The 21,587-nt window shown below is 40.4% G+C and overlaps 1 protein-coding gene across 4 annotated transcripts in view; it reads left to right on the top strand.

Annotated features, from left to right (window-relative positions):
- Nucleotides 1–21,587, top strand: part of ESRRG (estrogen related receptor gamma) — a 468,749-nt gene that overhangs the window by 23,695 nt on the left and 423,467 nt on the right. The window contains exon 1 of one of the 4 annotated variants that reach the window (XM_034764595.1): nucleotides 8,413–8,636. The exons of the other annotated variants lie outside the window; for them this stretch is intronic. The gene's annotated coding sequence lies outside the window, so the exon portion shown is untranslated. Of the gene's footprint in view, nucleotides 1–8,412; nucleotides 8,637–21,587 lie in introns of those variants that run through there. 4 annotated transcript variants of the gene reach the window in all.

Below are 21,587 nucleotides of genomic sequence, written 5' to 3'. Positions count from 1 at the left end.
CTTGGTGTACTGTTGTTAAAAGATTTCGCAGGCTACCCCAAATCACATAGGAGGAATACATTTCAGAAATGAGCAGAATAATGAAAGGGGCAAATAAGAATGAGTAGAATTTAAAAAGAAAGTAAAGTAAAGGAGGAGGGTGGGGGTAGAAAGGATGGAATTGAGGGCCTTGATCCCATTTTATTGTGATTTTTAACCCCAACTGTGTCATTTTGATGTAGTTAGGGGGACTTTAACAAAACATAAAAATTGAGACAGTACCACGGTCTGTGCGAGGGAGGGAAATTTGAATGCCCTTCAAATAAAAGACAGTGAAGAACTATGAACATAGCTCCTTGGTTGTATAAGGGACGTACATGAGCTGCAGCAGGCAGTTAGTGGGGGAAAAAAAGATTTTGGAATCTTCTGTTTTCCTTGCCACCCCCATCCATTTTAAATGTGAAGAAGTGTAAAGTTTTGATATACTGCATCTCAAATTCCAAGCTAAAATGTGAGTACTCACAACATAACCCAAGTTAGATTGTACGCATGGACATTCAACCCTGTATTGCACTTCCACTGAAAACATCCAAGGGCTTGGGATCAAGAAATGATTTGTATGGTTACATTCTTGTTCCCTGTATTTTAAAGTATCAGTGTAACAAGTGAATTTTTAAATGCATAAACTGGAATCTGACAGGTCTCCCCTAGGGGGACTTTACAGTTTAAAATGTTCAAGAGGCAGCAGGAGGTAAACATGGCATTTGATGTGTTCAGTATCAAAATACAGCAAATAAATCAATTACAGTAACTGTGTGCAATACCTCATTTATTCTGCACTATTTTTCAGAAATTAAAAGGTTACTATTAGAGTACTAGATCCATATCTTAAACCTAGCACCACTTATTACTGCAACAGTATTTCAAAATTAAGTGATCTTAAAGATAGTTCATCTTTCATTTTGAATCCTGAATTTGAATCAGCATTAGAATGTCAGTGCTGCAAGATAAGGTATAACAAACTAAGTAGACAGCTGAAGGGCTCCCGGTGAAGGTGTTGCTGAGAAGGATATCTTGGTCTGTTCTCAGTAACCTTGTTTACAGGGACATTTCAGTTGCAACCAGAATTTCAGCAAGAGGCTGCCTAGACTAATGTCTGTGTGTTTGAAATTGATCGTGAGTGTCTTTTTCACTATAAACATTATATATGCCTTAACAGCATACTCATGCAAAACTTTTCTGGAAGGTTATAGTGTTTTACTAAGAGGAAGACACATCTTTGCAATTGTATACAATAGAAAAAAAAGTATTTATAAGATTTGATTTTGGTTTTCTGATGTGTCATCCAGAGGTAGTTATACTGGCTTTTTAAATGTTATGTATAGGACACACACACATATACAGGCTTTGATTTATGAGATTACGGAGTCTTGTGGGTTTTGAATGTATTTTACACCCCTCAAGTAAGTTTAAGGTAAAATATGAAAATATAGCATTTATGCTGTGATTTACTGAATTTTAGATAGCTTGTTTTAAAATTGTATTTGGAAAATTATCCAAATGTAGAGACTTGGTGTTATATGCCAGCAGCCACATTAATGAAGAAAAATGCTGTTGAAATACTTTTGAATAATAAATAGGATATGTAATGGTCAACCGCAAGATAAAATTTTTACAGTGTTTTTATGGCTCTAAATTGGCTGCATTGTAAACCAAGCTTACTATTCTATTAAGTCATCATACTTTTCAATTATTTAACATTTCTAGACAGGCAATCTAGTATGGTCTTCATTGTGCATATCAGAAAATTATATATAAAGTAGTAATTGCTTGTTGTTAGTACATGAGGGCTTCATTTTGGATCAGGGTTGAATTTTAACTTAGGACAAATATTACAAAGTATGCACATAGAAAAAATGATATGGAAATAGTCCTACTCCTATGAAATGGGGATAGTTACTGTGCTGAAATGTACCTAATACAATTTGAGATCCACTCACTAAGAAACCTTGACAGTATCTGCCTTCCAGGTACTGTGCATTTGGAAATACTATATCTCCATTTAAATGCAGATCTTTGGTTTTCTCCAGGGGGCAGTTGGTGAATCTTTCAATTGAACCACTGGTACTAGAAAAACTAACTGAAGATTTCCCCATGAACAAGAGACTCTTTCAAGTCTGCCTGTTTGAAATAATGATTATAAATTTTTCTGATATTGCAGTTTTATATTGATTTTAAATACCTTTCAACAATCAAACTAAGGGAATAGGGCATTTTACTCAAACAAAGCAGTTTTATGTTCCACTCTTATGTGGGAGTCTGAGGAGATATTATAACCATTAAAATAAGTTCTTTGTTTTTACACTAGCATTGTGTTTGCAAGCAAATTTCATCAAATGGACAGGGCAGTCTTCCTCTGATTTAGACCTAGATTCCTCTTGATTATTCCTAGAAAACTAATACCTGGTTATTTCCCACTGTGAAAATAGGTGAGCATCTTTTGATGCTCTCTAGGTGTGGCTGCATGGGTAATGGGCATACATGCAGTTAACTCCATCCCTCCTCAAAGACTTAGTTACTAGAGCCATGTGAAAAATGGTGCTCCACCCAACCAGGAGGCCATGCAAATATTTTCCTTGGTTTCGATCCATGTGGGTTTGCATCCTTTGGGTGTGGGGTTCAAACAAATCCAACATCTCACAGCCAAACCCTATTACAGCTGCCATGTTTGCTTGAAGCAGAAACCAGCATTACTAGAACCCAGGTCCAGATTCACTCGCATCTAGGCCCATATTCACCTAAAACTCAATGGTCATTAATGGTCATTAGGAATCAGTCCTACTCCCACTGAAGTTAATGGTGACTACTCTCATTGATTTCAATGGGAAAAAAGATCAGGCCCTTAACAAATGTTTCCACAAAAATGCTCAGAGTTGCAGGGATAGGCAACCTATGGCACGCGTGCCAAAGGCGGCACGTGAACTGATTTTCAGTGGCACTCACACTGCCCGGGTCCTGGCCACCGGTCGGGGGGCTCTGCATTTTAATTCAATTTTAAATGAAGCTTCTTAAACATTTTAAAAACCTTATTTACTTTACATACAACCATAGTATAGTTATATATTATAGATTTATAGAAAGAGACAGTCTAAAAACGTTAAAATGTATGACTGGCACGCAAAACCTTAAATTAGAGTGAATAAATGAAGACTCAGCACACCACTTCTGAAAGATTGACGACCCCTGGTTTAGAGTTTCTAAGGAAACCAAAACTAGGCAAGTTTCTTACGCAAACATTTTACATCCTAGTAGGGTGACCAGAGAGCAAGTGTGAAAAATCGGGACAGGGGGGTGAGGGGTAATAGGTGCCTATATAAGAAAAAGCCCCAAATATCAGGACTGACCCTATAAAATAGGGACATCTGGTCACCCTACATCTTACTTAAATGTGTGAGGCCTAACTCTCCTCTCACTTAATGCCAGTGTCAGTCCTTGGATACCAGCAGAGTTACTCCTGGTTGGCAAATGTCTGAGTGAGAGGAGGATCAAGCCCAAGAGTTTCACAGCATGTACACTTTTATTAGCGTGTCGATCAATGAAGATGGCCCTTTTCTGTAAACTTGTGGTAAGACTAGCTTGCTGGTGTGAGTTAAGATTGGCACTTATTTTACAAAAGCATTTTTCCTTTTTTAATATGTGGGCACAGTCCCTTATTAAAACCCAGATATTAAGGGAAAAGAAAATGGAACTTTTTTCAAACAGCTTTTCTGATGGGGAATCTAGTGGCAGTTGCTTTGAAGCATGTGTAATTGATTATCATACATTTATTTTAAAAAGCAGACATAACAGGGAATCTAACATGATGTTTTGGAATATATCTGCTCTCCACAATGTTCTTGAGAAAAATGTAAGGTTGCAGGCATCATTTCATGCCCTGTATGTTTTTGAACATAAATCAAAGAAATTGTTGGAGAGTTATAGATGTTCATAGTGACTGTAGCTATAATAAACACATGCAGTATATATTTTCCAAGCTGTTTTGTATGGGTGAAAAGCTGAAGCTGACATTTTGTACGAACAATTCAACTTAATCGCTGAAAATTTATTTCCTAGTTAGTGTGGATTACCAGTGTAGCATAAAGTCATACACCTTGGCTTAAGTTCATCTGGTTTTGAAGCCGTGGTTAAAGCCGGGAAAGAATTTAAATTAGATTTAGATGCCTAGAATTATTTATCCCAAATGTCACAGTTACCGTAATGCCTCTGTGGTGGCAGTTATAGCTATGTTATAAGTAGTATTTATATCTATATTGTTGTTAGTGCTATTATTTTATTATTTATACATGGCTTAGAAGTGTGCTGGGCATGTTACAGAACAAGAAAAATCCCTGAATGAAAAATGATACAATCTACATTTTATGCAAGACACAAAATGGGGATGATGGGGCAATGGAAGGTGATGTGGGCAAGAATTATAACAATGTTATAGCTCACACGTTTACTCAGTTCAGGCATGTGCATATCATGATGGTTTTATTAATTTTGATTAAATGTTTGTAGCTGACAAGGCAGAAGTGATTTTTTTTGGAGGAATTTGAATGAGGAGAACATGGTGACTTGGTTGAACAGGAATTCGGAAGGTATTTCATGCATGGAAGAATATACAGAAGGTGGAGCAGAAGGAAGAAGAGGAAGCAAAGATTGCATGGTGCTCTGATTGCATGGTAATGGGGACAATATAAATACCTAGACTGGAGACAGAAAGACTTATTTGAATCTGATTCTGCAGCTCTTATTTGGGCAAAACACGTATTGCCTGAGTAAAAACTATACGATTGGTTTCTTGGGGCCTGGTTATGCAAACACTTACTATTGATTTTTTTTTTTTTATTATAAAGACCTGTTTTTATGGATGCCTTCACACTGTGTGAATGAAATTATTTTTTTTAAACTGTTACAGATTAGGGATTTGGGGGCTGGTCCCTGCCTTGGCCTCAAAATAGATTGGTGTCCCCGTGCATGAGCCCCCAGCTCTGTGCAGTTAAGTCAGATCACTCCCACCCTGTACTAATCTAATTAACTTTTCCCCCTCTCCTCAAGCTCCACTTCTATATATGAAGGTGTATAGCCCTCCTTCACTGCAGGATTCCATTGCTACTGCCCCCAAGAAAGTCTTTGCTACTCTGGCCCCTGTCATGTGCCACTCTTTCCCCATTTCCACTAAAGAGCAGACAGAGGGACCCTGAGGCCCAGGAGCAGGCATTAGTTTACATGTGAGGAGAGGAGAAGTTGCAAGGAGCAGCTGGGCCTGTACGCTCTTCTCTGGAGGGAGGGGAACTTCCCAGCCTATGAAGAACTCAACTGCTCAGGGCCTGCTCCACTCCTAGCTCCCCTCCATTTCTATGATTAATGTAGGGAGCCAGTCTGTTTGCTCCTGACCCAGCTCTTACCTTCCACATATATGTTGGCTCTTACTGTCCCTCCCAGAAAGCCTCTCATCTCTCTCTGCTCCTTGCAGGAGGGGAGGAGGGATGAGAGTGCAGGAGACCCCAGAGCTGCTGGAGAAAGGGTCTCCTCCTTCCTCTACCGCACTCCACCAGCCAGCTGCTACCCCTGCCTCACAGGGGGCACTTCTTGAGAATGAAGTGCAGGGACAGGGAGGGAGAGTGTGACGCAGAGTGTACCACCAGTGGGGTACACTTGAGAGGTCTGGGGGAAGATGGGCTTTTGAAATCCCTGTGTGCTGGGTTGTTGGGTTCCATGCAGGCTCAGTATGTGCTGTCAGAGGGAGGAAAATTGAGGGAAGGGGAGTCTCATTTACACAGGTGCAGTAGCTGGGAAACCTCACATGGGAGACATAAAGAGTGGATGCTAATCCTGGCTGGATGTCCTGCAACTCAGTGACATTCCCCAGGTTTGTGGGGTGGATTGTGTCATGCCCACTAATTTTAGAACAGAACAACTGCATACATCCAGAGTACTGGTCTTTATGCAGGACTCAGGAAGGTCAGTCTTTGTGGATAAGGACTTCTGCACATAAAGGCTTTTGGGCAGTAATCTTGACTCACTGAAATCCTTATCCTCATAAAGACTTTATTATTGATTGATTGATTGAATGAATTAGTGCCTACAGGTCCCAACTGACAAGAGGGTCCCATTGCACTGGGCACTGTACGTATGCATAAATTAGAGACAAATCCTGCCCTGAAGAGATCAATCAAAATAGACAGGATAGAGAAATGGTGGGAGAAGGGGATATAACATAAGAAGAATATTGGGAACTGAAGCAATAGTGATTTGCCCAAGTCACAGGGGAAGACTGTGGCAGAACCAGGAGTTGAACTCAGAGCTTCTGAGTTTCAGTCCATTGTCTTCCTCCCAAACATTATCCCCATTTCACAGATGGAGAAACTGAGGCAGAGAGACTCTGCTCCCACTGACGTCAATGGCAAAACTCCTTTTGACTTTAATGATGCAGGATCAGAGAGGTAAAGTGCTTTGTTCAAGGTCACACAGCAGAACCAGGTCTCCTGACTCCTAAGTTCTCAGTTAGTAGCACCACACTGACTCTTTTACTTCAGTGCAAAAGAGATTTCTCCCTCCAGCAGGAGATGTTAATTCATTTTCCCAGTGGAGACACTCAAGGAGCTGACAAGCTCCTGTCCTCCTGCCAGGAACTGGCCAATGGGAGTGCGGAGCCAGTGCTCAGGGTGGGGGCAGCACATGGAGCCCCGTGGCCCTCCCGCCTAGGAGCCAGACCTGCTGGCTGCTTCCGGAGCACAGCGCGGTGTCAGAATAAGTAGGGACTAGCCTGCCTTAGCTGGGCAGCACCACCGACTGGACTGTTAATGGCCCGGTTGGCGGTGCTGACTGGAGCCGCCAGGGTCCCTTTTTGATTGGGTGTTCCGGATGAAAAGCGGACACCTGGTCACCCTAACACCAACATAACCGTGAACCCCAATTTTACATGCAGGGGTTCTCAAACTTCATTGCACCGTGATCCCCTTCTGACAATAAAGTTACTATATGACCCTGGGGAGGGGGGAATCAGAGCCCTGCCACCCTGGGTGGGGGGAAAGGGGACTGCAGGCAAAGCCCTGCCATCCCAGGTGGGGGGAGAGGGAGCTACAGCCTGAGCCCCATTGCCCCAGGTGGGGGTGGAGCTCAGGCTTCAGCTTCAGCCCTGAGTTTCAGCAAGTCTAATGCTGGCCTGGCAACCCCATTAAAATGGGGTCGTGACCCACTTTGGGGTCCTGACCCACAGTTTGAAAACTGCTGATCTAAGTGATCATAAACTATCTTGCAAACGTCCAGAACAAAATATACAATAACTCTTCTTAACTGGACTCTATAATTGTGTTTAAAAATTGAACCATATTACATTTCCTTTTGATGTTCGTGTTTGTGGCCCAAAAAAGAGAAAACTGACCCCTTTTTAAAAAAAGCACCTTACATGCTGTTCAGTCATGTTCTAATCGCAATGTATGCATGTTCCAGTTACTATTTGGAACGTTATCCAGGGCTAAATGTTACAGTAAAAATCATGATTAATGATAACAAAAATAATTATCCACAAAGCGTGTTGCTCAGTTTGAGTTGCAGCTCCTTACCACAGAAGTCCATATAGCTCCCGCGGACTGATTCAAAATGTTGTTTTTCTGGTATTATTTGTTTACTTGGACATCACTAAGAAATTGGGACCCACATCAAGATTCTATACTTTCTCCTTCCCCAAGTTATGGAGTGTTTGGATCTGAAGTTTTGGTTAAGCCTGCTATAAAAATAGTGGCCAGCTCTGCAGTTTGGCTCTGAAACAGTCTTCTGAATCCTTTCAAAGTTTTCGGTTGTTGGAATCGGAGGATTTTATTCTAGTAGGAATGTGCCAGAAAGTTTGACATAGGACACTGTGTGTGTGGGGTGTGTGTGTGTGTGTGGAATCAATCATATGCTCTATATCTGAAAAAATGCTAAGAAAAGAGTATGACTGATGAATGAATTTAGGACAAACACAGGTTGTGTACGGCACCTGCTGTAACAGTTCCAACACATAAAGTGCCTTAGGGCACAGCTAACACCTTATCACCTGCAAAGACCACTATCAAGACAAAGCAAAACATACTTGGACAAATACTACACTCCTTACTCAGTCTTGACAAAACCCCATTGAAGTGAATGGGAGTTTTGCTTGTATCAGGACTAATTAAGGACTGCAGGATTTCAGCTCATTGTTAGCAAAAGTGACACAGTAAATACGCAATTTTTAAAGTCCTCCTGGACATGCAGCAAACCCACTTATTTTAATTGTGTGAAGTTGTCCAAGGTTGCTTTGCTCTCCAGAGCCTGGCACTAGCTCCAGTGAAATGTGATGCCATTGGTTTTCAGTAAAGGTTTCTTTCTGCAGGGCTGCAAACAGAGATCAGCTGCTACTGTGTATACACAACTAGGGAGCAAATCAACCAGCACATTTAAGCAGCCTTTTTAACCCTGAGACTTTCCAAGATTTCTTCTTTACGCAGGAAGTTTCCTTTCTATTGTCAGATTTAGCACTTTGCTCATGTAATCAGATCAGAGCTAGGATCATTGCTGCACAGTAGAAAGACTTCCTTAAGACATTTGTCCTTGAAACTGCACCAAACTCTTGGAAGAACCCAGAACCTGTAAGTATGTATGATTTAGGCAACAATAGCACAGTGCAAAGCTGCAATCAACCATTATACAATATCCGATTAGCAGTGCAGTAGGGATTTTTTTTTCAGACGTTATGTTACATTCATTTTCAATTCGTTCTGAGGAAACAAATCAATTCGGGCTTCTGATACAGTGACTTTGCAGTAGATGAGCTAGTAATATGTTTGATTTAACTGTTTGTTGCTCTCATGTATCTTGTGGGACAATTATTGTAGCCAGCAAGGAGAACTTTAGTATAACCAATACTTTTAAAAGAACTTTTCTTATAGTATTAGGCATTATAAATGTGTGTGGTCTCCATCTTGTAAATAAGTTTTTTTTGTTTGTTTGTTTGTTTTTTCAACCGCACCCCACAACGAACAATAAATAACAGGGCAAGTAGAATTAGTTCACGTAGTCCTTCAGAGCAATAAAACATATTAGTTTGCAGGCTTAATTTACTAGTAAAGAACATTCCACTGTTGTTTTGTCTTAATTGAATTCTACTCAGTACTGTCTATTCTGTGTTTTACTATCTTGTATGTGTCTGTTTAAGTTACTTTGCTGGGACTGCAGTGTGGTTAGACCTGTGTTTAAGCACTATTTATATTCTAGGCACATGCCTGGTAAAATAAGTGCTCAAGATTTAAAAGCTTAAAAAAGGATAGTTTTATTAGCCTTGAAAGCTAGAGAAGGCACAACATGGATGAATGTCAGATGTAGACCATAGCTAAGTCTCCCATGCACTAAGTCAGATCTCAACACGTCCACTCTTGCAACTACAACTAATAAAAGCCTTGAGCTCCCTTTCTATAAATTTTTAATATGCAACAATACTTATGTTTATAAGATTAATTTCTCCCAGGTTAGCCTGATTGATAGCTGGATTGTGGTTTCTTAAGAGCTTTCTCCATGAAACTCACAGAAGAGCTGCATTCCATTTAACTAGTGAATGTAAAAACTGGTAACCATGGATTCAGCCACCACTAACTGCCGGGTGCAATGACTTGTTGTAAACAATACAAATGAGCCAGGGTAGCAGAATCAACCAGACATGAAATGATTTTAATAGAAATTACGGTAAAGGTCATGTGATACTGTATCAGCTTGTATTCAGTATTAAAGGGAAAGTATTTCAATTGTTCAGGTTCAATTTAAATTGTATATCTCCACCAGCCCCACTGTTGCACTAGATCCACTGAAGGGGAAAAAACATTCTCAGGAAATGTTTCTGTTTAATTATATATTATGACTTAGGCCATGATCCTGAAAACACCTATGCACATGGTTAACTCCTGTGAGTAGTCCCATTAAACTAAAAATCAGTGTGTCTACTCATGCTTACAATTAAGGGTATGTATAAGTATGTGTAGGATCAGGCCCTTAGTGGGTAAATTACTATACAAAAGATCTTTGTAATTTAAAGAAACAGTCAATTAATGCCGAAATTAAATTCTGAAATAGAAGTTTTAGTATTTTGACAAGAAGGATAATAGGTTATATCTGTCGTGGAGGTTTTAAGTGTTACGACTTTCATTTCTCATTCACCGTTTCCCAATCCCTGGTCTTAGTTTATAGCCTCTGTCTTTTGGAGACCTGATAAACCAATGGTGTCAGCTAGTATAATACAGCATGATGATAGGCACATGCAGATCGTGTGAGCAGTGGTGTGTCTTATCTCAAGATTTTCCATCCCACCAAATCTTTGCTGACTCCCGACTGTCATGTGCCTCATCACTCACAAATTCTAACCATAACCAAATCCCTTTCCATGTATGTATGTGCATACATATGTGTGTCTGTCTGTATTTTCATTTTCCCCCTTCCAAATTTCAAGCCCTTCTCAAAGCCTAGAACATTCAACTATTATCCTCCATTAATCTAGGATGCTTCTCTTTGCCACGCCTGTGCTAAAACATGTAGAGTTTGTAAAACAACATAATAAATCAAAAACAAACAACAACCCCCAAGAACTTTGTCATATAACAACTCCAATGATTGTAAATCTAAGTCCATAACTGTCCTATCGCAAAAAACCCTTCCCTAAGAACTTTAACCCTCTTCTATTGTTTTTGTCACCCCTCAATCAGCTCTCTGTGGTTTCTTGTACTTATTCTGTCACAATGTTATCTGGATGAATGCCACTGTAAGCTCCGTGGGCAGGGAACTTGACTTATTTCTATGACTGTAAAGTGTCACAGCTATGTAATATCAGTAATGATAATATATAGAGATTTCAGCCAGGAAGTGTTTTGAATTATTTATCATCACCCTGTTAGAATTGACCAGCATATGTCAGGCATACAGGGTTACAATTAAAAAGTATATGTCTAGATAAAGGGAGAAATCCTGTTTGCTTTACTCTTGTGAGTAGTCCCACTGACATCAGTGGGACTCCTTGTGTGCGTAAGGAGAGTGGGATTTAGCTCACATGTAACAATAACAGGCCACTCACTACATCTAGGCCCTGTTAGTCTGACTTCTATTGGAAAGAAGTGCATTTGAAAAGCAAGTAAAAGGAGAGCTCTCTGATTAGACAGGTATGTCAGAAAAATCTTTCAAATACAACAAAGACCTTTGTCATTGTATGAATTGTATAAGTGTTAAGATTTCGGTAGCGCACAGAAAAGTGGGGAAAATATGATTTTATGAGACAAAATAGTATCTTAAAAATGTGCAAATCAGGCCCTAACATAGCTCCCCCGAAAAGGTGGCTTAACAGTGAAGATACCATACAACTGTTCATACACAGACTGACGGAGATCTAGAATTAAATTAAAATGTTTGGAGAAAAATCAAGACTAATATCCAAATAAATTATAAGACAGTACTGCTTTCCCCCCAAAGTGTGTTAATTATTGAACAAAAAACCCGGAAATACATACATATTATTGGGCCTGGCAGAAGCAGTGATCTTTTGAATGTATCAAAGAGATCTCAGCCTAGAAGAACAAAGAATTCAGGATCAGACATGTGCAGTATGGCTTCAGGGAACCTGTAAACATGGGGCGAGTGGCAGCCTTCCTCTGTTTCAAGTGGGTATCTTTACTGACTGTGACACCAGTTTTTCCTCTATCTATTTTGAATAAGAGATTGGATTTATGACCTAAAATTTTGAGAAGTTAGAGAATGGAATGACAAAGCACTTTTCCCAACAGGCAGAATTGGAAAGTGAGTTTTCCTGTCTCTGATCCAGGATTCATAGACTATAGTTGTGGGCACAATATAAGAACCTACACAGAAAGAGAAGTCTATTTTGAGCCGAAGTTACCAGAAAACCTCTCTGCATGCTTGAAACTGAGACGCAGACACATAACACTTAGTGAAGATTCAGGGCACACAAGTTTTTTTATTTTTTTTTTAAATCATATAACACAAGATAGAGCACATTTTAGGACACAGTGAAAGTAATCAATGATTACCATTAAGTATTAATATAGTTGATGGCAGCCTTGCATCTTGTAAACATCCCTATAGCTGATCTGCAATAAGAAAAAGAAACAAATCTGTTGGAATGGGCACTCCAGCTGGTTTTTTATTTTAACTGAACTTTTGCTACTTTTTCTAGGTACCAACATGTCTAGGTACCAACATGTTAGCACTTGAGGAATGTTTGTTTGGTTTTTGGCTTGTGAAAATACCAGATGGACAGTCCTGATAACTAAATTCCTGGTCATGTTAGTGTAAGCTTCTGCAAACTGAGTCAAAATAGGTTTGGAAGTACCACCTGAAAGGATGAGAGAGTGATTCAATATCCAAGCTCACTCAGTACTTGGCCTGTTCTGTTGAGGCTGCCCAAAGGGGTGAAAAATGTGTTGGTGTCTTTTATTAAATGGGAGCCTGCCTACCAGGGACTGGACTGAAGCCACAAATTCATTTCATATGGACCACTAAGCAGCCATCACCAAATATCTAGTCATCAAATATTTCAGAATATTGCTATTTAAATTCCTACACATGTTATAAATATTGTTAATATTTGAAACAACACAGTATTTATAGATTCGATTTCTAATGTGGTTTTACACCACAACTAGTATGGATAACACAGGCCTTATCCAATTGAAGTCAGTGGAAGGCTCCTATTTTCTTCAGTGGGCAATGAATTGGGCCCATACTCATTTTAATTGTCTTTTGATTTCTTTTTGCTTTTCAAATTTACTTCTTTAAGGGGTCATCAGAGGTGTTATGTTCTCCAGGACACAAAATTGTCTTGTGGTCTAGAAACAAAGTGATAATCAGAACCAGCTGGATTAAAATTAACTTCTTCTGACTTGAGCACGCGTTTGATTATGCTGAAATATTCTTCCATTGTTTGTCTGTACCAGATGGTAGACTGGTACAGACAAACCGTGCCAGACTGGCCATCAGGATTCTGCATGCACACGCTTTCTCTTTCCTGGTAAGGCTTTAGTGTTTTGTAGTTAAAATTGGGCTGTTGGACCTGTTTAGTGTTATGCTAAGAATTTCAAAAGTGACTAGTGATTTTTGGACACCTCTGTTATCAGGTGCCCAACTTGAGAGCCCTTTAAAGGGGCTTGATTTTTCTGAGGATGGGTGCTTAGCACTTTCTGAGCATCAGTCCCCTTTAAGGGGTCTCAAGTTGGGGACTGTAGCGAGGCGGTTGGCTACCCCACAGCCCCGCTGAGGGCCGAACCTCCCCTACTACCAACGTGGGTGGAGCCACCGGGTCCGGCACCTGCCCCTCCGAGCATGGCCCCGACCCGGAAGTATAAAAGCCCGCCTGCAGAGCTCAGTGGAGCCTGGGCTGGCAGAGAGAGCAGACGTCCCTGGCCGAGCTCCCGCTTGGGAAACAGCCGCAGGCCGCGAGCAGCCTGCTGACTCACCGGGCCGGTCGAGCCTACCTCTCGCCAGGTACCCCAAGGAGGACTGGCCAAGCCTGCCCCGTGCCAGCTACCCCGAGGAGGAGCCGAGCCTGCCCTGTGCCAGCTACCCCGAGGAGGAGCCAATGCTGGTGGAGAGCACCGACAACACTAAGACGGCCCAGGTACCATACAAGGGGGAGTGTGGAAGTAGCCCGGGGGCAGCCGACCCCAGTCTGGCTGCTGCACTGCCAGAGCCAATGTCAGTGTGTTGTGGCCAGGATCCCCATTGACAGCAGCGAGTTTCCACTGCTGCTAGGGCCCCGGGCTGGGACGCTGTGGAGTGGCAGGGCCTGCGCGCCCCCCTGTCACCCACTCCTTGGGTGGCAGACTCCCCCTGTTCCCCCTGGCCTAGAGAGGCTGGGTACCTGATTGACTATTTGCTACTGACCCAGCCCCTGCTACAAGGCCTGGGCCGCTGTTTGACTATTGATTATTACCCCGCCCTGACCTAGGGCCTGGGCTGCTACAAACTCTGACCCAGCCCTTGCTTAAAGGCCTGGGTATTTGCCTGACTGTGTGATTACTGCCCTGCCCTGATTGAGGGCTCGGGGCTCTTTTCTGACTAGCAAGGCGGTGGGCTACCCCACAGCCCCGCTGAGGGCCGAACCGCGGCCCAAAACTACTACACGGACTCAAATCACTAGTCACTTTTGAAGATCTTCGCCTTAAGCTTTTTCAGAGCTGTAGTTGGATGATGACTTGGCTTGGAGTGGTGTTTTGTGAAGGCAAAATGAAACAGTGGCTCAGAAGTAGCTGAGTCGGTGATCCTATGCCATCACTAATTTTTAGCTGTACTTGTGCTATTTCATGTGTTCTAGCAATATCTATTATTTTATTTAAATCCAGCTTAGTTTCTTGAGTTATCAGCTTTTCATGTATTTTTGGTCAAATAGGCCCAGATCCTGTCCTGTCCCAAACTGACGTCTCCTTAAACTGTCTTTAGCTAATAGCTTTACCTCAATCACATACTGCTCTGAGTTCATTTGGACCTTCTACTTTTATACATTTTTATAGCTTTTGTGGTGTCATATCTATTGTAATGTCTTTCTCTTTCTTTCTTTCAACTGACACTTTTTATCCAAATTTTTATAAATGTCTTTACTTTTCTCTCCAGTCCAGATTAACAGTAACAGACTTTTTCCACCTCATTTCTGGATTTCAGGTGACCCTGAAAAATGAACTTTTCCCACTCCTTGTGAGGGATCCTGCTTTTTTAGTTCATCTTGAGTAGCTGAACGGGGTAGATATATATATTTTTTTCCTTAGGTTGCATCTACACTTCTAGAACTTCTTATAGCTGTGGCCTTGTCTACGCTCCCACAGTAAGTCGACCTAAGTTATGCTACTCTAGTTATGTGAATAATGTATCTGGAGTTGACGTAGCTTAGATCGACTTATTGCGGTGTCTACACTGCGCTGCGTCAATGGCAGATGCTCTCCTGTCGACTTATCTTACTCTTCTTGTTCTGGTGGAGTACTGGAGTCGACCGGAGAGCGCTCTGCCGTTGATTTAGCGGGTCTTCACTAGACCCACTAACAGGGCCGGCTCCAGCATTTCTGCCGCCCCAAGCAAAAAAAAAAAAAAAAAAAAAGCCGCGATTGGCGGCAGAAATTGGGGGGGGGGGGAGCTGCAATTGGCAGCGGCAGTTCAGTGGCAGGTCCTTCGCTCCTAGAGGGAGTGAGGGACCTGCCGCCCCCGAATTGCCACACGTGCTGCCCCTCTCCCTTGGCCTCCCCAAGCACCTGCCTGTTAAGCTGGTGCCTGGAGCCGGCCCTGCCCGCTAAATTGATCCCGCTGCATCGATTGCAGCAGTGACGATCTACCGGTAGTGTAGACCTGGCCATACAGTGTTATTGTTTACTTCCATGGGTATAATCCTGTGAACGATAGTGCTGAACCTAAGAAATTATTCCATTTGTACTAGGGTAGTGCCCGCTGGACTAGAAGTTATACAAACAGACAGGGGTGCTGGAACAATTTGTATAGTGGGATGCTGATAATGGAAACCATGTGTTTGGGGGTTGTTATTACTACGTTAAGTCAGGGGGTGTGGCAGCAGCCCCAGCATCCCTAGTTCTAGCACCACTGCAGACAGATAGTCTTTGTACCTAACAGCTTGCAATTTTACAAAATTCTAGCTAGAGAGATTCTCAGGTAGTGAACAAACTTTACTTGTAATAGCAGCTACTAAAAAGAATTGCACCATTTCTACCGAAATCTAACTGCCTATACATTAAGTTAAACAAAATTTGTAAGATGGTCTATAATAGCACCAGCTGGTGACTTCTAGTTATATTACACATGTATTTCTAAAACAACTGTTTTATCTATCTATCTATAGATCAGTTAGTTTAAGGGGTAGTGTATGTATTGTAAACTGGCCTGTAGATTTCAATTCAATAAACTCCTCTTTACAAAATAGCATATATGAACTCTAATGGGTTAATTTTGGTATCGTAAGACTATGAAAATTGATACACGAGTCAAAAGAAATATTTCATTTTTGGTTATTTTAATGGACCTAAAGAACAGCATTTCAAGGACAAACTATCTTGTAAAGTCCCTCAGTCTGGTGTGTTGTATGTGATGCTCATTTTAGAATGGATTTGGATTTTCCAAATCACCCCTTTTGTTGGTGAAATACATGCTGCAATTAGCCAAATATGTTTAGACTTTTGTTGCAGAAAGTCTTTTTCTCGTTTTCCCTGAAGATGTTAAAATTCTACGTTCAGTGGCACAAATTAGATGGAGTGATATAGATTGCATTCAAACAGCAATTGCAGGCCAAGAGCAGCAGAAATCTGGTCATTGCTTTTAGAATGTCAAAGTAATGGTTAATGTATGTATGGTTAATGTATGTAGCCAACAGAAAATGCATGCTGGTCAGCAGATGCTCTGTCTTGGTGGCTGCCAGAACACTTACTGCAGCGTGTTTGCTAAACCCTATATACAGGACCTCTGTTCATTGGGTTACTCATTGAGCTTTTAATAGTCAACTTAATTTTAGTTAAGGTTCAGTTTAGTAACTCTAGAAATTAATGGAAAATATTCTCCGTGTTAAACTGGTAAACTGTATTAAACACGAGATGCACAGACGCAGTATCTTTGGAGGTAGAAGATAAAAGATCAATTCCTATGGATCCTATAGTCACAAGCTTTTAAGGATAAATTACAGAAACTTTGTAATTATTGTGGGTAATCTTGCAGAAAATTAAATCTTGAGTTTGCATGTGTGAGGAAGTTTGGTCTCCTTTGCTCACCATAGCTGTGTAGTGTAAAAGCAGCTCACTGTAGTGTGGGCTCCTTGGTTACCTGTCAGGCTTTGTGTTTCACTTCACTGCAGGTAAAATGCTGTTTCTAAGACTGGCTAAATCCCTGGCAAAAGCAAGAGGTCTTATTGTCAAGGCATGTTTCTGAGACCTGTAGTTCTTACTTTCTCTGTCTCTTTGAAAGTGGCTTTAGAACCTGCTGAAGTTTACAAGGTAAGAGGGAAAGTCTGTTTGACTCTTTTCAGATATTTTTTATTTATTGGTTGTTTCATGGTTTCAGACTGCTGGTGGAGTACAAATACAGACCCCAGGCAAGACATTTTGTCCTACTTAAATAAGGTCTAATTTAACTGAAGAGGGCCAGTTATTACCCTATAGATTGAAACACCAGGGACTATAAATATACCGTAATTAAGAACTGTTTTTTAAAAAAAAGACAAGGGTACAGTATGGCAACAACAAAACGCAGCAAGAGGTTTTTCTATTAATTTTAGGGAATGTTTTAAAGTGCTCAGGAAAGATGTCTGATGTCCCTGGAGAATAAAAGCCTCTGTTTACCCACAGGACAGGTATTACAAGGAGATTTGCAGTGCAGGCTTTCTCACATTGTCCTTTATGGCCTTGTCTACATTAGGGTTTTTCAGCCCCATTAATCCGAAAAGGTGCAGACCCATTGTGGGAGAGGCATACTATAAATTTGTCAGGGCTTAGGTTTGACCATTCCAAGCTGGTCTAGCATCAAATACTTAGGTTGTTACCAAAACTGAAATGGAAGATATCAAGGAGTTTAAAAATCTTACTAGAAATAAATGTTCTTAGCACCAAAAGAAAGCATATATTAGCAGTAAGGGGTACTCCAGACTTACCAAGGGGTGGGGTAGTCTTTTCCACAATAACAGATGCAATTCTGCTTCAGATAGCTGAAAAGAGAATTCACTTGGGAAGGGCTGCATGGTCCCCAAATCAGAGCAGCATGCCTTACAAATGCCATAGACAGTCTTCAGATTCTTCTATTTTATAATCTTGCCCATCACATTATGTGATTTCAGCACAGCAATTGAGAGATCTGTGGTGATTTTATTAACTATTAAAAGTATTTTCTTTGACTAACAAGGAGAGAATGTGTTTTAGTTCTAATGATCAGCGGATAGGGAGTCAAGACTCTTGGGCACTAATCATAAAATAGATCTATAAATAGGGACGATAATAATAATAAATACCTACCTTGTAGGAGTAGTGTGCAGTATGTTTGTAAAGTGCTTTGAGCGTCTTGAGTGAAAGGTGTTATAGACATACAAAGTATTTCTCACTGATATAGGGCTCTTAGTTAGGCTCCCCTTTTAATCACTTTTATTTATAACAAAACCTTGAATATCAGTTCCAACATGGTTAGCCACCATAAATGATGTGATAATGAGGATGGAGTATAGGTCACAAGCCTGCAAATATGTGTGAGGAGATGGTGAGCTTAACCTACCAGGTGAAAGAAAGGTTAGTATACCAACGGCATGAACACTTCAAAGCATGTAGATAGTTTGCTGCCCTAACTTAATTATCTGTGCTATAGATATGTTTGACAAACATATCTATAGCCCAGATACTATTACTTCACAGTGGGAGATAGCAGAGTGCTTCTGTTTGGTTGGCAGTTTACTGAATCCTTCCTTCTGCTTCCCTGCATTACTCTTTTCAAGGACTTTCCCCCCTCCTCTTAATCCATTTGATGAATGGAAACTTATTCCTTTCTTGGTAATGGCAGAAAATATTTTAAGGAAGAGGCAGTGTGCGGCCAGATAGGATGGATTTAAATGATTCTTAACTGAGACTGATAAGATTTCATCCTTTTTTTTTTTTTTTTTTTTATAAAATCCATTGATAACTGAGCACCTAAGTAGAAGTTGTCTCTCTCTTTTTCCTCCCCCCCCACTTTATTTCTTCACTGAATTGTGTTTTGGAGCCAGTTTTCTTTCTCCATGAAAGAATGCCTCCGATAATTATATAATGCTATAGTGTGCTTTTGAGCAACTGAATTTTGTGGACTTTTCTGCAAATGGTGTGATCTGAAATGTAAAAAGGGAGCATTACCAACACCACTCATCCCAGCAAAATTGAATGAAGAGACCTGTTCTTTGTCACCAAAATGTGGCCTGCTGAAAGGCTGTTCGTAAGCTGTGGGCTTTAATAGGTAGAGACTATGGGGAACCTCTCAGCTTTTTATCCTTTCCTCTTCTGTAAGGTCTCTTACACAGGAAGGTACAGTTTTTAAATATGGTTATTTTAATACTGATCCTCTGAGGTTGGCAGGTAGATGGGGAAAGAGAGAAGATCATGACAACATGCTAAAAAAAGCCAAAATGTTCTATATCAATAAAAATGGAGTAATAAAACGAAATGAAATGAATTCATACACAAGGGGACTCCATTTTAGGAAGGCTCTTAATTCCAATGCTAGATTATCCATTATGGAAAAGTGAAAAGCATTAACTAAGAGGCACTACAAGTATTCCTTTAATTCAGTGAATTCACTTGAATTAATTCAGTTGCCAATACTTCTAACCAGAGATAGCCACAGGTAAAATCTAGATTTTTTTTTTTTGCCCCTGTACAACTATGCCTTAGTTACAAACACAGACACAGAGGTTGGATATGTACTCTTCTTTGTACATACAAAAAAAAAATAACATATATATATATATATATAGGTTATTTTTTTTTTGTATGTACAAACCTATATATAGGTTATATCTGTTGTGTCAGTAGCCCATGTATACTTAATATTGAATTTTGTTATTCAACAAAGACTCAAAATCCAGAGACACAGGCCAAATTCTGATCTCAGTTACAGTGGTGTAAATCTGGAGTAACTCCATTGCTGTTAGTGGAATTACTCCAGATTTCCACAGGTGTAGCTGAGACCAGAACTCGGCTAATGATCAAGTCAGTAATTTTCTGATCTGAAGATGCAGTTGATAAGGCATGTTTTACTTATATGTTCTGTACTAAATCTAGTGCCTGCCAGTTCTTAAGGAAAGCCTCAGCTAAAATGAAAGTGAAACTTTCAGTTTATCCAAGTTTTTTTATTTGTTGTGGTTTTTTGTGAGATTGAATTCATAAAGAAACTATTGTATTGTAATAATTCCTACGAGCTTTGGCTATTTCTTTGGGGGGAAAGTACTGACCTTTCCCTATTTTTAATAAAACCTTTATGGTTTTCAGTTTGTCTCCTCTATGATAGTGCAGGAATTTTTATTTTGTGTTGATGGTCAGGGAAATTCTATTTATTTCTTCTGTATATAAGAGATCTGAAAAGTCTTAGGGAGGAGGAAAGTAAATCAAATTTATAGGCCTGATTATCCTCTCACACTTGTGTAACTGAAAGGAAGATCATGTCTTATGTACTATATTGCCTATACATGCAATATTACATGGAACAAAATAAGTACATTGTGATCTATTAATTTAAGCACAAGACATTTGGAACAACAAGTTAATAAAAGCAAGCAGTCAATGGTAAATTTATGACGGGAAATATTGCCCTTTGGTGAACATGTGCCTCTTCCCTTGCCAGTTAATAGAAGATGTGCATACACCTAAAGGACGCAGTGTGGTCCCATGGATGGGACAAAGGACTGAGTTGTGGTTCTGCCACTGATGTTTTGTAAAGGGCTTTGAGCTCTCTGGATGAAAAGCATTATAAAAGAGTTAAGTAGTATTAAGCCTGCTTTGTTAGACGGTGGGCTTTATTGGTTTTATTTTTTTATTTTATTTTATGGTTTGTGCTTTGTATGAAAAGAGACTACTAGGAAAGCCCTTTGAGCTTTAGCACTGGCATTTTCCTTTGGCCTCCTTTTTCTTTCTCATGCCTGAGCTACTGAAAGTTAAAGGACATGGCATTTATTTACACAGAGTAAAGTTACATAAATAACCAGCATATTGTAATAGATCATCATTAACATGAACAAATAATTTTATGGATACCTTCAAATACCTCTGAAATAACTTCAGTCCCTTCCAATGTCACTATGCAGATGTGACAGGAACAAACACTCTCCCCTCTTAGCATTCATTTGTCTGGGACTACTCCCGTGTACTGGAAAAGATCCATCCCAGTCCCTTTTCCAGATCAAGGCTACTTCAGTGACAAACAGACAGAACTTCATGGAGGTGACATAAAACTAATGGATAGCACCTAAATTCCATCCACCACAGATCTGACCAGCAATTCCTTACTGTGTCACCCCACATGGCATTGAAAAGCATAATCTCCAGGGAGTTCTATAAATACAAGCTAAGATCTCTGAGAGCTGATCACTATCTGGAAGGAATAATATGTGCAGTGTATTGTAAGAAATTACCAGCTCCCTGGAAAGCTCACAACACAATCTTTCTGCATAGATTTCTCTTCTGTTCTTCTATATGAACCTTAGGTGAGGTGCATATCTCCTTGTTTCCTACAATATGATGTTGTTGGTCAATGCAGTTTTTTCAAACACCTTCCTAGTAGTCATAGTTTTCTTCTCATTCCTTCCTTAAATGTCAGCCATCATGTCGGAAGATAGACTTAGAAAGCAGTGTGTATAATTGATCCCCCATCATTCCCCCTTTTCCTGTAGTTTGGTTTTCTCCAGCTGTGCACCATCATTTTGAAAACTACTTTTCTATTGCACCCAGGACTCAAACAAATGCCCACAAATCTATTTCTGCTTCCTTGCCTATTGGGTATCTGCTGTAGAGAGAACATAAACACGGAAATAACTGCCTGACCTTGTTCCTATTCTGTGCCTC

Source organism: Trachemys scripta, chromosome 3, assembly GCF_013100865.1.
Source record: "Trachemys scripta elegans isolate TJP31775 chromosome 3, CAS_Tse_1.0, whole genome shotgun sequence".
Taxonomy (NCBI): domain Eukaryota; kingdom Metazoa; phylum Chordata; order Testudines; family Emydidae; genus Trachemys; species Trachemys scripta.
This window is presented reverse-complemented; position numbering and strand designations above follow the sequence as displayed.